Source organism: Aquarana catesbeiana, linkage group LG04, assembly GCF_042186555.1.
Source record: "Aquarana catesbeiana isolate 2022-GZ linkage group LG04, ASM4218655v1, whole genome shotgun sequence".
Taxonomy (NCBI): domain Eukaryota; kingdom Metazoa; phylum Chordata; class Amphibia; order Anura; family Ranidae; genus Aquarana; species Aquarana catesbeiana.
In genome coordinates this window covers 216,676,722-216,691,244 of record NC_133327.1, presented here as the reverse complement: position 1 = coordinate 216,691,244, position 14,523 = coordinate 216,676,722, and the positions used below count along the sequence as shown (strand labels likewise).

Genomic DNA, 14,523 nt, shown 5'->3' with positions numbered 1-14,523 from the left:
TCAGTCCCGCCAGTGCAGAGTGGGGATTATTATCAGTAATCTCTTGTATGACAGCGGGGATGTCCCACTGTGTCAGGTATGGTATACAAGAGCACCGCTCACTGACGTCCAGCCTCCGCCCGCCATTATTAGCACAGTGCACTGTCAATCATAATAACAGTGGGGGGGCGGGACATCAGTGAGCGGTGCTCTTGTATACCACACCTGACACAGTGGGACATCCTCGCTGTCATACAAGAGATTACTGATAATCCCCACTCTGCGCGGAGATAGCAGGCGGGGGGCGAATTCTGCTTTAAATAATTCCTATCTCTTTGAAGCGAGGCACTATATTTTAACCTCAGCTATATTCCTGTCTGATGTGACAACATGTATTATAGACATTTCTTAAAAGTTAGAATTGTTACAGCAGGTAATGTGAATGTTGCATGTTTCCATTAAAACGCATGGCGACAGCTGTTGTTTGTGTGTAAAGGGCTATCTGTGGAGTTAACTGACTCCAATGTTAATCACTTTGTTTGCTTGTACTTAGATTGTTGTCTCACAAGCTGGAAAATCTCTATAGAGTGAGTGCCGTTATCACAGATATGTGTTTTTGCTTGACCTTGTGAATGGTCTATGTCAGGGATCCTCAAACTACGGCCCTCCAGCTGTTGCAGAACTACACATCCTATGAGGCATTGTAAAACTCTGACATTCACAGACATGACTAGGCATGATGGGAATTGTAGTTCCTGAACACCTGGAGGGCCGCAGTTTGAAGACCCGTGGTCTAGGTAGTCAATAACTTGCAAAGCACTCTGTTTTCTTTGTCTTTACACTTTGTGTGTGTTGTTTCTTATCTCAGGCTGATGTTGCAAAGTTCTAATATCCCCCAGTTTTTGTCCCAGTGGGAGGTGGAAGTCATAAAGCACATACTGATCTGCTTGGGTGGGTTTTATGTGGACCTCAATGTTCAAGTCACTCCCCTCCTTGACATTCAATAATACTTTTTATCCCACTCCTCTTGTTACACTCTCCATAATAACCTATAAAAATCCAACTGGAAGAGTAAGGCAGGGAACTCTGGCTTATACTATGCACATGAATGTATTTAGTGAACAAGCATTGTGAAACAAGACTCGTGAAACAAGACTTCGGTAGCTATAGGCATTGTAGAGAAATTAATCTTCAAATTTCACTTTGGAGGCATTGATATGACAGCTCCTCTCCCCTTATTTTCTGTGGTACTATAAAGTTGGCCTAAACTTGGCAGCCTCTCAGTCTTCCAGTGTAAAGAAAACACCAAGTGTGTTAATCTTTGAGAATGAATTACTTCATAGTACATGCAGCTAGGGAGGTCAGGGATGGCATGTTAAAACTATGTAAATGCGTTAATGTCTGTAGTCTGGGCACAAGTGCACTTTAAGTGTAGAGATTTTACTATTTTTTTTTACTAAACTTTACTGTTTTTTACAAAAAAAACTAAAACAGAAAGTATTTGTCAAGGACCACATCAGCATGTGTAAGCAGCTCTTGATTTATCACTTTTATTATTCACAGTGATATGGACACCATGCAATCTGCCCAGATTTCTTACATTTAGTCATTATAGTAAATGGCTAGATATGTTGCATTTGGGGCCAATTGCAGTCAGGGACGAGAGGTATTGGCAGATCTTTCTGCATTGTGTAAATAGCAGAGTTATTAAATATTTCTCAGTCTTAAGGTAGAACTATAGGCAAAACTTTTTTTTTACATTTCGGATAGAGTAAGAGAGGCTTATAACCCCCGTCAGTTTTTCTGTCATTTGTCCCATTGGGGAGATTTCCCTTCACTTCCTGTTCTATAGCCAAAACAGTGAGAGATAATCCCTGCAAATTAAGGGAATTCAATATACTAACACCCCCCCCCCCCCCCCCCGTGCCCATTTGGAAGATTCCCCCTCTAATATTGTTCTAGGAGCCACCCAAGATATTCTTTTACTTTCACTTTTGATGATAGCGGTAAAGAGGACAAATAGAGAGGGTGAATCTTCCTAATGGGCGCAGATGTAGTAATAAAATGCTAACATGTGTTCTAATCCATCTCCACTGTGTCCAAAACAAATAAAAAGTTTTCCCCTTAGTTGTACTTTAAATAACGCATGATAATTGTTTCCCAAATAAAGTGGGTCACCAGTAAAACCATTACAGAGTATTATTTGTACCAGTGGATCGCCCATATCATGCAGACTCCCAAATAAAAATATTACAATAACCCCATGCATGGGCAGGTGTGGCCACTATATGATCACAATCTATATTTCACTTACAAAATGTTTTAGAAACATTTTAGAACATTTTAGAAAATATTTAAAAAATACTAGAAAAAAATATTAGAAAAAAATGATTAGAAAAATATATTTTAGTGAGAATGTCAGAGGTACAAGGGTTAACTACTGGAAAATTAGGTACAAAGTTGCTGACAGCTGTTCCATGTATAGCTGGCTTTTACTTCTACAACAAATGCAAAAATATTAAAATTCAAGGTTCACACACATAGGTTGGACTTGATGGACTTGTGTCTTTTTTCAACCTCACCTACTATGTAACTATGTAACTATGTAATTGTAAAATATGTTAAAATCACATTTACATTTATCAGTTGACAGCAACTTCTTTTTCACTTTTATTTTATACATTCTAAAACTCACATAACATAGTTGGAAAAAACAGTAAGCTATGTAGAATGAAAATATTATTATTTACAAATACCTCATATACATAATTTCTCACAATTAAATAATAATACACAATTAATTGAAAATGTAAATAGATCACTTTTCGTGTTAAAACACTATGGACAAAGTGTCAGGGCTATCTAAATTAGTAAAATAAATAGTTATTAATGTATCAGCAAAGGGGAAGCTTCTATTCTGTGCCATCCATTGAAATGAGTGTCCTGTACTTGAAAATAAAGTATCAACGCCAATTGTAGACTATCAGAAGGCAATACAATTATCTACAACTGCATGACCACTATGGTGTCCGTTTATGAAGCAGTGATCAGCGGTGATCCTGAGGATCACCGCTGATCACAGTCCATAAACAGTTTATGAAACAGTGATAATCGGGGGAGAACATGTTTGAACTTGGTCTCCCTCCGATTATCTCTACACATGGAGAATTCTCATGAATGACACAGTAACGGCCAGTTTATGAAGCGGTGATCTCACCGCTTCACTGGCGATCTGTGTCAGAATTCACACTCCCAGGTTCACCAGCTCAGAGGTGGTGAATCGGGGAGTGAAGAGGAAACCTCAGGGGATCTAAGGGGGAAGGAGGAAGATTTTTAACTTCCTTATGCCTCGTTCAGACCCCCCAACATTGTTAGCATGTCCCCCTGTCATATTTATGTGTATACATATATATACATATATACATATAATGTGTATATGTATATATATATATATATATATAATGTGTGTGTATATACATGTATATATAATGTGTGTGTGTGTGTACATATGTATATAATGTAGGGGGACGCATTATTTTATTAACATTAATCGTCCGTGTATTGAGCGGTGATAATTTATCACCGCTTAATAAACTGACATCTCTGTATTTCTGGTGCTGTAATCTCGTAAAGTCTCACGAGATTCCAGTATCAGGGGCCGTTCTCCACTGTTTGAAGCATTTGTAGATCTCTTCACTCCTCCGAAGGTGAAGCGATCTACAAAGCTTCATAAACAGGCACACAGAGGAGAAAGATCTTCACTGTGAATGCCGGAGAACGAAGCAGTGAATAGATTTCACTGCTTCATAAACGGACACCTGAGTGTTAAGTAAAGGATACATAAGACTTCTTTTTTAGTAAGAATTGAAATACTATATATATTATTCATTTATACGCTTTTTATGTTTCTGACTTCTTTATGAAATAAAAGAAAAAAAATCCATAATTTGCACCAATACTTTTCAAATTTTGTAGAATGTTAGTAACAAATTAGTGCAACTAGATGCTACAATTTGCTGTCTGTTGTTTTAGAACCCATTCACACTATACCATTCTGAATAAGAAAAGCGCATATCTCTGCAGGGGTACACAGAAAACAATGGTTTTCTATGTGCCCTGTTCACACTTCTTCCCTGAAGCTGACACCTGCAGTGCAGAGAGGTGCAGAAAACTGCAACACTGCTCCAGTTTTCCACACCAATCCACGGGTGAACTGCACCAAAACACAAAGAAAACACCAGCAGCAGGGAGAATCTGATGGACAGTCAGGGTTGTACAGTGTGGTGAGGAGGGGGGCAATAACAAGAACCCATTTCCCTGTATGGCGCAGCAGTGGTAAGCCAGCTTCTCCTGCTCTCCCTCCAGCGGCTTACAGCTGCTTTATAGAGAGCCATGCAGGGAGATCAGTTCTTGTAATTGCCCCCTCCCCATTATATCGATCACACTCAACTGTCCATCAGATTCCCCCTGTTGCCTCGGCCCCTTGTGTGCTCCCCTGCCCCTCCCCTCATCCCCCTGCAGTACTCCCAGCTTCGCTTCTCTCCTCTCCTGCTGGCTGCTAAGGGGATGCTTTCAGGATGGAGAGCAGGGAAATATGTAATTTACCTGCCTCTTCCTTTTCTGAATGAACACATCCAGTGATCGGTACTGATCATTCACTGTGTATATTCATAACAGATTAATAGTAAACTGAGTTTACTATGCTTCAGTTTGTGAATGAACATATTTAATATTATGTACACCAGAGTCCACTTAATTATCCAGCCAATTTATTAATTTGGCTGTATGTCTTAGAATTATCATTTACTATAAACCACCATTAAAATAGGAAAAGTTTTGGATTGTTCCTTAGGAAAGTTAGCTACACTATGACACTTTGGCCACTAGGTGGCCAAAGAATAATCCATTACTTTTATGAAGTAAAGTCCACATCAAGACTTAGTCTTGTTATTCCATCTTTGACCACTAGATGGCTTTAAGACCTTCTGCCTTTCTCACAATTGTAATATTCTTGATTAAGGTTAAATTTACATATTTTATGTTTTTTTTAACGAACCATTTTTTAATTAATTGTTTTCGTATGCTTAAGGCTGTTAAATAATAGGCTGTGAGCACCCCCGAGTAAATAGCAGGTAATAAATCTCTATTGGATAGATCTGGCCAAGTGTTCCATGGTAAGGGTATAAATACCCTTAACCAAGATGGCGGAATTAGAGCTTCCTGATGACAGCCAATTTGATTGGCTGAAACGCGTTGAGGCTTGATCGCATCATCGCGTCACACTTCCGCCCAACATTTCTTTCCGAGAATGGAGCATCAACCGTGGCAGCGGTCTACCATTGTTTATGGGCTGATTTCCCAAAAAAAATCACCTGCTATTTACACTGGGTGCCAGGCCACAGGCACCCTTACATGTGAGTTCAACTATTTTGATTTTAAGTTTTAAATAAACCTTTTTAAACTGCATTGCGCAATGAAGTTCCTTCTTTCATATCTACTTGACATGAGATACATCTACATGAGGTATATCCATCCCAGGAACCGTCAGCTTTAGAAAATCTTCAGGGGTCTCCCCACATGCTTATCTGACCATACTAGAGATAGTTGGTCCATATTGAGGGGTGAGTTTACATCCATGTGGGGCACCACCTTGTCTGGGCACCAAGAAACACGGATTTCGTTATCTTGAGCACGAGCACTATTATCACTTGATTGGGACTATTATTTAACCACTTAACAACCGGCCCATAGCTGAATGACGGCTACAGGGCGGTTCGATAACTCTGGGAGGGCGTACTATGACGTCCTCCCAGAATCGCCCCCCAGCGTGCCCCCTGGGGCGCGCACATGGGAGTATCCATGACCGTCAGGTCCAGAGGACCTGGCGCATCACGGATCACGGTAAGTGGCCACTGACAGCAGCCGTTTACCACGTGATCGAGGGGTAGAGAAGGAAGCGCCACCTGAGTGTAGTATTAACAAATGATGTTTAATGACACCAGGTAAAAACACACTTACAGGATAAAAACATATAAAAGGCTCATCTGTATAGGTATGTGGTCCTCGGTGTTCCCTCTGATCCTGTGGTGGTGACGCTGCAGGGATGTTGGGCTGCAGAAGGTGGATTACCAGCCGGGAGCTCCTTCTGTGGCCATCAGGAAGAGACTAGGGGCTGGCGTGGAGCGCACGTGAAGCGTGCACGACGTCACAGGTCGTCCGTCTGCTTCCGGGTTCAGTATCCAGGGAAGGGATCGTCCAGGGAGGAGGGCTAGCATGGAGGTTGAGAGAAGGCTACGCGCTCGGAGCCACTGCTCCTTCAATAGGCCTAATAGGGAGGTGTCTGCAATGTGCTTTTATATGGCAGCGCTGTGGGATAACAGGTCCCAGCGTCTATCACAAGAAAGCACAGTGCCACCTGTGGGCGGGAGGGGAACTACAAGGTAACAATATACACAGAGAAAAAAACAGGAGGTTATATAATAGTCAGTGTCATGGAAACATATATATGAAGAAGTGCATGGTAGTAAACATGGAGACAATAATATTAACAATAGTAAAAATGGGAGTAACAATGGGGGCAAAAGATGGAGGTAAGTATAAGCCCGGTTTCACACATGTACGGTGCGAATTGAGCTCAGGTTTCACTGGGGAGATAAAAATCTCCTGTTCAAAGGAATCATTGCGTTTTAGCTCAGGATCAGTGAGCAGGGAGAGGGGGAGGGAGAGGGGGGGAGAGGGGGAGGTGTAGTGAGGAGAAGTAGAAAATCCTTGTTCAAAACGCAATGCATCTGCAAATCAGATGCGTTCCCATAGGAGATAATAGGCTTGTAGTTCGCACCGCAATGCCCAAAAAACGCACACGTTTTTTGTGCAATGCGCAGTGCGAATGCAACGCACATATGTGAACCAGATGCATTCATATGAATGTATTTTAAAATGTCCTGCGAATTAGATGCGGTGTAAGCCGCATCCAATTCGCATAGGTGTGAACCCGGGCTAAAAGTATAAAAGTATAAGTATAAAAAAAAAAAATATATATATATATATATATATATATATATATATATATATATATATATATATATATATATACACACATACATATATACATATATATACACACACATACATACATACATACATACATACATACATACATACATAAATAAATAAATAAATAAAAAATAAATAAATAAGTAGAGAAAGGCAAAAAAATTGTAAAAATATTGGTATAGAAGTGGACATGGATAAAGCATGCGTATTGGGAAAACACAAGAAACAGGGAAGCACGTATCTGTGCAGGGTTCTTAAAGATATATATATTGTAGCAAGGCTACATCTGTAGGGGTGGTCTCATGAGGAAACGGGGTGGCTTAAAGTAGTGTGTGCACCTCAATATCCTCGTTCAACCCCCCAGGTGCTAAAGTGCCCAAAGAGTAGATCCAGTAAGTTTCTTGCTGGCAAAGACGTTTATACCGCTCAGCGGCAGGGTATTTGGCCGGGATAGATTCAATGACCCACACACTGAGGCCAGCTGTAGATCGGCCGTGGTGAGTCAGGAAGTGTTTAGGGACGCTGTGGTGGTCACGGCCTTTTTTGATAAAGCGCCGGTGCTCCCCAAAGCGGGCCGTTAGGGCTCTGATGGTTCTGCCGACATATATTAGGCCACAGGGGCAGGTGAGGCAGTATATAACGAAGTCAGTTGAACAGTTGTAGAATTCTTTTAGGGTATAGTTTTTTCCTTTGACAGTGAAGATTTTCTGACCGAGTTGTATGAACTGGCAGGTTAAGCAGAGGGGTTTTTTGCATTGATACATCCCTCTGAGGGGTATCAGGGTGAGTGGTGATGAGGGAGAGGGGAGAGATTGGATGCAGCAGCACTGTGGGCTGGATGTGTAGTGCCCACAGCGCTGCTCAGTGACAACTGCAGCCTAATCCATCCATTCCTCTGTATTAGCCATCCACACTGCAGCCTCTGCAATCCATCCATTCATCCCTCTGTGTTAGCCATCCACACTGCAGCCTCTGCCATCCGTCCATTCATCCCTCTGTATTAGCCATCCACACTGCAGCCTCTGCCATCCATCCATCCATCCCTCTGTATTAGCCATCCACACTGCAGCCTCTGCCATCCATCCATCTGTAATAGCCATCAACACTGCAGCCTCTGCCATCCATCCATCCATCCATCCCTCTGTAATAGCCATCTACGCTCAGCCATCCCGCCATCCACGCTCATCCATCCCGCCATCCACGTTGATCCATCCCACCATCCACGCTCAGCCATCCACGCTCAGCCGTCCCGCCATCCACGCTCAGCCATCCCGCCATCCACGCTCAGCCATCCCACAATCCACGCTCAGCCATCCCACAATCCACACTCATCCATCCCGCCATTCATACTCATCCATCCATGCTCAGCCATCCCTCTGTCATACTTATTCACCCATCCATGCTCAGCCATCCATACTCAGCAATACTCATCCATCCATCCATGCTCAGCCATCCCATCCACCCCCAGCCATATTCAGCCGTACCCAGCCATACCCAGCCATACTCAGCCGTACCCAGCCATACTCAGCCATACCAAGCTGTACCCAGCCATGCTCAGCCATACTCGGCAATACCCAGCTGTACCCAGCCATACTCAGCTGTATCCAGCCATACTCAGCCATACCCAGCCATACCCAGCCATACCCAGCCATACTCAGCTGTACCGAACTGTACCCAGCCATGCTCAGCCATACTCAGCGATACCCAGCCATACTCAGCCATACTCAGCCATACCCAGCCGTACCCAGCCATGCTCAGCCCTACCCAGCCATGCTCAGCCATACCCAGCTGTGTTCAGCCTCTGTATGTGACCAGGCTGTGGAAGTCTCCCACATGTGGTATCGCCATACTCAGGAGGAGTAAGAGAATCTATTTTGGGGTGTCATTTTTGGTATGTACATGCTATGTGTTAGAAATATTGTATAAATGGACAACTTTGTGTTAAAAAAAATGCGTTTTCATTTTCTTTTCACATTTTCCAAAAATTTATAGAAAAAAATTACATGTTCAAAAGACTCATTATGCCTCATAGATTATACGTGTAATGCCGCGTACACACGAGCAGACTTCTCGTCCGCCTGAACTCCGAAGGTCTTTCCAATGGAGTTGCGGCAGAGTTCCAACGAAACGGACTTGCTTACACACCAAAGTCCGATCGTTTCGAATATGATGACGTACGACTGGACTAGAATAAGTAAGTTCATAGCCAGTAGCCAATAGCTGCCCTTGCGTCGTTTTTAGTCCGTCGGACTAGCATACTGACAAACTGATTTTTCGATAGGAATCGAGTCCGTCAGAAAGTTTTGAAACATGTTCTATTTCTAGGTCCGTCGGAATTTTCGACAAAAAAGGTCCGATGAAGGTCCGATGAAACCCACACACGATCGGAATGTCCAACAGAATCATTCCGTCTGACCTTTTCTGCCAGAAAGTCCGCTCGTGTGTACGCGGCATAAGAGGGAGTCAGGAAATTAGATGTGTAATTTATGCTCCAGAACACCTGATGGCGCTCCCTGCATGTTGGGCCTCTCTATGTGGCCAAGCTGTGTAAAAGTCTCACACATGTGGTATCGCCATACTCAGGAGGAATAGCAGAATGTGTTTTGGGGTGTAATTTGTGGTATGCATATGCTTTGTGTGAGAAATAACCTGCTAATATGACAATTTTGTGAAAAAAAAAAAAAAAAAAAAAATCTTGATTTTGCAAAGAAAAAATGACAACTTCAAAAAACTCACCATGCCCCTTTCTAAATACCTTTGAATGTCTACTTTCCAAAAGAGGGTCATTTGGGGGGTATTTGGACTTTTCTGGCATGTTAGGGTCGGTTCACACTGGGGCAACACGACTTAAAGCGCGACTTAGCAAGGCGACTTGGAGGCGATTTCAACGGAACTTCAACGCGACTTTGAGCGACTTACAACACGACTTCAAGTCGCCCCAGGACAGGCGACTTTGCCTGTGGCTAATCAGAGCTAATTAGCTCTTATGACATACAGTACCTGCCCACGAGAATTGGGACTGTGACGTCATAAGGGGCGGGGTCACCGGGTGACATCACCCGGTGCCCACGCCCCATGCCTATATAAGTCGTTGCGCACTGCGCACGCGGCATTACAGCAGGAGAGCGTCGTGTCAACATCGGAAGAAGAGAAGAGGGAACAAGACGATGGAGAAGACCGGGCCAACGCTAGCAAGAGAGAGGCAAAAAAGCAGAAGATAGCGGAGGAGCCTGGCAGAAGAACCGGAGAACGGGGAAAGAACCGGAGAGCGGGAGAAGAGAGTGGAGAAGTCGTAAGAGACCCCCGAAGTTGGAAGAAGACCCCAGGAGTTGCCTAATAACTTACTGTAAAAACCTGTGTAGTGTGTTTTTTTTACTGACACTTTTTTCCCCCAGGTGCATGGGTAGGGGTACGATGTACCCCATACTCAATCACATAGGGTGGGGGTCGGGATCTGGGGACCCCCTCATTAAAGGGGGCTCCCGGATTTTGATAAGCCCCCCACCCGCAGACCCCGACAACCAACAGCCAGGGTTGTTGGGAAGAGGCCCTTGTCCTCATTAACATGGGGACAAGGTGCATATGGGGTGGGGGGGCGCAGGGCACCCCCCTTTCCCAAAGCACCTACCCCCCATGTTGAGGGCATGTGGCCTGGTACAGTTCGGGGGGGGGGCACTCGCTCATCCCCACCCCCTTTCCTGCCCGGCCGGGCTGCGTGCTCGGATAAGGGTCTGGTATGGATTTTGGGGGGGACCCCACGCCTTTTTTTAGGCATAGGGGGTTAACATCCATACCAGACCTAAGAGCCTGGTATGTTCTTGGAGGGGAATTCTCTCTCGCGCTCGCTGCAATAGGAAAGTGTGTTTTTCCTATTGCAGTGAGCGCAGGAGATGTACAGTACCCTGTCGCCGAGAACCAGCGCGATGGGATCGCGCTGGAAACACATTCTCGCGGGCAGGTACTGTATGTCACAAGAGCTGATTAGCTCTCATTGGCCACAGGCAAAGTCGCCTGTCCTGGGGGCGACTTGAAGTCGTGTTGTAAGTCGCTCAAAGTCGCGTTGAAGTCGCCTCCAAGTCGCCTTGCTTAGTCGCGCTGTAAGTCGCATTGCCCCAGTGTGAACCGATACTAACATGCCAGGAAAGTACAAATACTCCCCCAAAGTTGCGTTGAAATTGCGTTGAAGTCGCCTCCAAGTCGCCTTGCTAAGTCGCGCTGTAAATCGTGTTGCCCCAGTGTACTTTAGGTGTGATCAATTTCCAAAGATTGGCACCATAGCTTGTGGACTCTCTAACTTTCACAAAGACCAAATAATATACACCAATTTGGGTTATTTTTACCAAAGACATGTAGCAGTATAAATTTTGGGCAAAGTTTATGAAGAAAAATTACTAATTTGCTAAATTTTATTACAGAAACAAAGAAAAATGCATTTTTTTACAGAATGTTCAGTCTTATTTCTTTTATAGTGCCAAAAATAAAAAACCCACAGGTGATTAAATACCACCAAAAGAAAGCTCTATTTGTGGGAAAAAAGGACAAAAATTTCATATAGATATAGTGTTGCATGACTGAGTAATTGTCATTCAAAATGTGAGAGCACCGAAAACTGAAAATTGGTCTGGTTAGGAAAGGGGTTTAAGTGCCCAGTGGGTAAGTGGTTAACCACTTCAATACCTTAGGACGTCATATGACATCCTTGACTTTGTGAGGGGATATCTGAATAATGCCTGCAGCTACAGGCATCATTCAGATATCATTCTTTCCAGCCGGCAATTCTGTGCACGATAAGAATGATCATAGCCAGACAGTTACGCTGCTTGATTCTTCTTATAGGCAACGGGAGGGGACGTGTGTGTCCCCCCCCCCCCGCCGCCATCTGGTGCTTTTCCGGGCTCTCCCTTGCCATCGGGGGCCTGGAGAAAGAATTAGCCAGCGTCAGATGATGATGATAGAGATTTTCGGTGACTCGATGGTCACCAGTCATCTCTATGACCGTCGGAGGAAGTAAACAAAGCCGCGATCACGGCTGTCAGCATGAGATCAGTGAATTTTTTTCCCGATCTCATGCTTTCCAGCCTGGAGGAGAGATGTGGGGGTCTTATTGACCCGGCATCTCTCCATAAAGAGGACCTGTCACAATAGATTCCTATTACAAGGGATGTTTACATTCCTTATAATAGGAATAAAAGTGATCAAAAAAAAAAAGTAAACAAAAGTGTAAAAATAAAAAAAATTAAGTAAAATAAAATAAAAAAAAAAAATTTAAAACGCCCCTGTCCTCGGTAGCTCGCGTTCAGAAGCGAATGCACATGTAAGTCCCGCCCACATATGTAAACCCTGTTCAAACCACACAGAGCATGTGCAACAATTCTAGCACTAGACCTCCCCTGTAACTCTAAACTGGTAACCTGTAAAAATTTTCAAAGCGTCGCCTATGGAGATTTTTAAGTACCGAAGTTTGGTGCCATTCCATGAGTGCGCGCAATTTTAAAGCGTGACATGTTAGGTATCTATTTACTCGGCGTAACATCATCTTTCTTATTATACAAAAAAATTGGGCTAACTTTACTGTTTTGTTATTTTTTAATTCATGAAACCGTTTTTTTAATTCCAAAAAAAAGGCATTTGAAAAACTATTGCGCGAATGCCGTGCAAGATAAAAAGTTGCAATGACCGCCGTTTTATTCCCTAGGCTGCAATATGAAACATTATGGCCAATGAAATTTAAGCTCTCATTGAGCTGCTTGCATGTAATAACCCGCTTATTTACAAGTGATCATTAACATTTTCAAGATTCACAATTCAAGTTTAAATAATAATAGTTTAAAATCTTAAATACCATCCATTAGTTGGTGTCATCACACCAGATATTCTGATAGTGATTCTATCTTAATAGCAAATCATTACCATCAATTTCTGAAGTGCCCAATTCATTGCTTTTAATGCGACATTACCCTCTATTAACATCACATTATACGGCTGCACAGAATATAGTGTTTCAAAGATTAATATGTCATTAAATGAAATAATGGAGCTTAATAAATCTATGCTTGAAGATGGACAATTATTTCACTGGTCTAATAAGATATAATGTACCTGGTATATGTGAACTGTCTTAGCAATGTTAAGGGTTTTATTGTTATCACTCCTTGCCCCCAGGGGAGATGGCTCTATACATAGCAACTATAAACCAGAATACAGAGATGGTTAAAAAGCTGACTGAAAGGAAGGCGGACATATAGAACACTCGTGCCATTGGAACCTGTTATGTGGCCCACACTGGCTTTAGAAGGGGTGCAAGTTCTAGGTGACCACTGCTGTGAGTTCTGGCTTGGGAGGGAACTTGCCCCAGCTCCTTCCATCACTAAGTATAGAAGAAAATCTCCCTGTAGTTATCCCATTAACCTTGAGTGTATGGCAACCTCAGCCTGGGCTCTAACCAGGCCACATATCCAACGCTTTTCACTCCCCCCCTCGGAACCTAATCATGGGGATGGAGATCGCGAAGGGGGATTTTATGCATTATCGGCTGTCACACAGGATTACAAAAAGAGTGTCAGGTGTATGAAGGTGTAATTATGAAGACTATGGAGCTGTGTGGTCAAACATGATTAAGCTCAGAGGGGCAGAGTGAAACACGTTGGAGCCATGGCCTGGTTGGAGCCCAGGCTGAGGCTGCCATACGCTCAAGATTAATGGGATCATTTTGATGTGCGGCTACAGGGATATTTTCTTCTATACCCATGCCATGGGACATGTTTTGCAACAAGCTAAATGTGACATTATTTTTATGGTAGAGTAAATGAAAAAGAAGTAGGGGAATAATTAGTTGACACTCTAGTTTGAGTATTTCTAACAGGTGCATGTGTGGCAACGGTCAGCTTTTACTCTTTCTTCGCTACTTGAGACCATTGGTCTCAAAATATTTAATAGTTTATTCAGGCTACATGTGTTTTCCTCAAAACTACCAATCAATCTCAAACTTTTAGGGCATGTTAGCTGCTGATTGAGGGCTTAGGCAACTTTAGTTTTTTATAAAGAATGCATTCATACATAAGACTATTTTTATTATTACACCTTTATTGGATTTAACATCAAGCACATTGCAGGTTGGTAAGTAGAAGATGTTTTAAAATATATATTTTTTATTTTATTGAGGTACCCCTAAGTAATGCTAGCCTATTATTCTAAGCACAGACTTTTGGACTGTTCTTGAAAGATCATCACTCTTGGGCCATGCCATAAGAAAAAATAATTATAATAATATTAATAATAAAAATGTACATTTTCCTCTATTTCTGCCACATTACAGTACAGGGCCATTATGGATACATGCACTCAGTTGTACTAGGAATAGACAAAAAACTGTTTTGCTTTCCATATAAGTTAAAGTGACACCAAACTCAACAATTAGAGTAAGTGAAATGAGGCTTACTAAATAAGTTTACACAGCATCCTTCTGCTTTTCATTTATTAAAATAAAGCTTC

At 42.8% G+C, this 14,523-nt stretch overlaps 1 pseudogene; it reads left to right on the top strand.

The window, feature by feature from the left end:
- LOC141141219 (transient receptor potential cation channel subfamily V member 5-like) overlaps positions 1-14,523 on the top strand; it is a 100,952-nt pseudogene that overhangs the window by 21,649 nt on the left and 64,780 nt on the right.